This window comes from Nanorana parkeri, unplaced genomic scaffold (assembly GCF_000935625.1).
Source record: "Nanorana parkeri isolate BGI_ZX_2015 unplaced genomic scaffold, ASM93562v1 scaffold1215, whole genome shotgun sequence".
Classification (NCBI taxonomy): Eukaryota; Metazoa; Chordata; class Amphibia; order Anura; family Dicroglossidae; genus Nanorana; species Nanorana parkeri.
Genome location: NW_017307483.1, coordinates 2,823 through 6,255, shown reverse-complemented (window position 1 = coordinate 6,255; position 3,433 = coordinate 2,823).

The following is a 3,433-nucleotide window of genomic DNA, read 5'->3' as shown; positions in this document are numbered from 1 at the left end:
TATATATATATATACAAAATAACTGAATAAATAATAATAATAAAAATAATGTATTCATGCAGATTTGTGGAGTTCCTGAAAGTTCCACTTTATATATCCTGCTATCCCACTGCAAGTCTACCACGGTCTGTCTTATTGAAAGTGGCACGCCCTCTGCAGTCTCTAATGAGGTGAAACAGCCACAGTGCCCTCGGAAGCAAGAGATAACGTGATCTCGGGAGTTCATTCTTTAGGTCACGGGAGCGAGACAAGTTTTTTTATTTTAATGGCATAAACATATTCCCTCCCCCACCCCCCGATCTCCCGATATCTCCTTCATCTCTCCCACACCTCTTGGAAGAACTCAGAAGATAGTTGCGAGCGGTGAAATAAAATGTGTATCTTCCGCCGCACGAGCAGCGCTGCAGCTAATTATACGGAGAAGTGCGTCGGTGACAGATTGCTATAGAATTGAGGTCTCACTCACAGGAGAAAAGTTCCCGGATAATGAGGGAATATAGGGAGGTGAGAATCCCACATAAGTTATAAATATCTGCAAATCTATCTTCTCCAAATTCCGTGTAATATGGAGAGCGTTACATAACCGCGCCGCCTGCCTTTAAAGGAACACCGCCACAGAAACGCGATGCGTTGGGTCCGATGGGGCTGTCGGCGGCGCAGAGTGAGAAACAGCGACGGGGAGATTGTGCACAAAATTGTGGCAAAAAAAGATGCAAACTGTGACACCACTTGTTACATCACGTGAATGGCGAGGTCGCATGTGCGCAAAATGGCGGCTCCCCGGCTCATGTGCGACCTACGCCGCTTAGCGCTCGCTGCATTATGCGCCTATTCTAGGAACATCAGATAAATGCGATCTTTTATGCGCAACAAATTGCTACATTCATGCGAAATGTTGCCAATGGGGATTCTCCGCTTCAACATGCACATGTCGCATGCGTTGCGATTCATAGATTGTCGCAATCGTGTAAATGTCGCAGCCTGCGTCGCTTTAATGTCACCCCAAAATGATCCGGGCCTAAACATTTTGTATCTCTAGATCGTCCAATTCTCATCTCCCCGGCTGTTTACATTGAGAAGAAAGCTTCCATATTCTGTGCGCTGACAGCCGCTGACCTGATTCTCGCCGTCAGAAATGCCGGTTTGTAGCAGAATTTCCGAGAGAAATCCAGACGTACGGTGGCCGTCAGCGGCCAAATATCATCCCAGATGAACCTCATTGGTGGACATGGACCTCCTCTTTATAGAGATTTCCTTTGAAGGAAGCAATCCATGAGTATCCAAACACCACCAATCTGAAGCCCTCCGAACCTCACAGACTACAACTCTCAACATAGATGGATGTGAGATTGACGTGCCACCCCATGCGTTAATAGTCCAGATTAGGGATGAGCTCAGGTCACAGAACTGCCATGGGCCACCTGCCCAATCAGCCGCGGGCCTTCCCTGCCCCACAGCAACACATAAGCAAAGGGGGCAGGAAGCTTGTACTGATGTCAATGACCTAATATAACCATGTGGCCATATAAGGTCAATGATGTCACTGCATTCCACTACATTGCTTATGTGCAGCTCCGGGCGGGGAATTCCCCGGCCACAGCTGATTGGGGAGCTTCCTTCCATGTTTCCATCACACTGATCTGTATATATATATTTAGTGGCCAGATTATTATATACACTGAGTGGCCGGATTATTATATACACTGAGTGGCCGGATTATTATATACACTGAGTGGCCGGATTATTATATACACCGAGTGGCCGGATTATTATATACACCGAGTGGCCGGATTATTATATACACCGAGTGGCCGGATTATTATATACACCGAGTGGCCGGATAATTATATACACTGAGTGGCCGGATTATTATATACACCGAGTGGCCGGATTATTATGACCACCTGACGTTTGTAGGCAAATTAGCTATAATTTGGCGCTGAAGTTGCTAGAGGGCCGGACCATTATAAATAGGGAAGCGGGTTGGTTACCACGACAGTAGAAGTGATTGGGAAGATACGGGGAAACAACGCGATGTAACAGCCTTGGAACGCGGGATGATTGTTGGCGCTCGGAGCCATGGAGCGAGTATCAGCAAAACAGCAGAATCCGTTACATGTTCAGGAGCAGCTCATTGTTAAAGTGTTTAAAGACCGGACTGTCAGCCGAAAATCTGGGTTCTGCCTACCAGAAGGCATTAGCACCAGAGGATTTCCTGCCTACAACTGGGGACAAACCCGGCATAACTGGACCAGAATCAACCCAGGAGGAAAGGGAAACCCCTCCGGCACCCGCCTATTACATCAGAGAATACCGAGCAACCATCTGTGCCGGGGATTGAGCCGTTCCTCTCTGCAAACAGATACTACACTTGATCTTAGCCAAAAGGTCAAGAAGCGACTTCTGTCTCTTAGACAGAATAAGTGTCCCAGTTGAAAGAATTCCCCTCACTTCCTGTTTTGGTGACAACTGTAACATTTGGATTGTCTATTACCCGGTTGTACATTAAAGGAGAACTATGAGGGGGGGGTGCTTTTCACTCACCTCATAGTTCTAGCCGACCTGTGACAATGAGACTGTCACAGGTCAGCTCAGTAGATCGGGAGGTGAGCGAACACATACCGGCGCTCGCTCACCTCTCGAACCTGTCACGGCTCTCTGCCATGACAGGGGAGGGCTGGATTCCCCCCTCCCCGCTCCGATCCTCCAGCGCTGACTGGCGGAACGGACGTGGGAGGGGGCGGGTACAGCTGGCTCTGCCTCTAGATAGGCAGAGCCAGCTGTCAGTCACGCAGCTGGGCGGATCCAGACATAATTGTTGTGATCCGCTTCAGCGGCGGCGTCTCAGTAAACCGCGAGCTGTAGCTCCCTATATACTGAGCTTAGGGTGAAGGGAGGATGCTAGTTTGTGTCCTCCCGTTACACTAAGGAGAACTATGGGGAAAAGCCTTAACCCCATAGTTCTCCTTTAATAATAATTGTGGGAGAGCAGGTCCCATGTTTGTCACCATTGGTGGTCACCCTTGGACTGGGAGTGGCTGTTTGCTGTGGACACGGTTTACAATCTAGCGGCGCGGTCCATTGCGATAATGATGGCGATTCATCGGCGTTGGCGCTGGCAGCACGAGTGGGCTGAGTTTTCTCTCCAAGCTGTAAGGATCTGTTTGTCTCCTTATCTCATGCCGCTGCCCGCCAAGGTAAGGAGAACTTGGGTCCGATCGTGTTGGTTGGTGGATATTATTTTGCGGGCGCCCACTCACCATCTGATCTCGCCAGACTTCCAGCACAAATCATTATTTATTTACTCGCAATGTCTTTATTTCTCCAAAAAAGAAATGTTACCAGCTGGAGATTTCATCGAAGCAAATAAGATGCAGAACGAGATGGAAATCAGCGACTGGGAGGCTGGATGTCTTTTCTCTTTCTGTAAAAG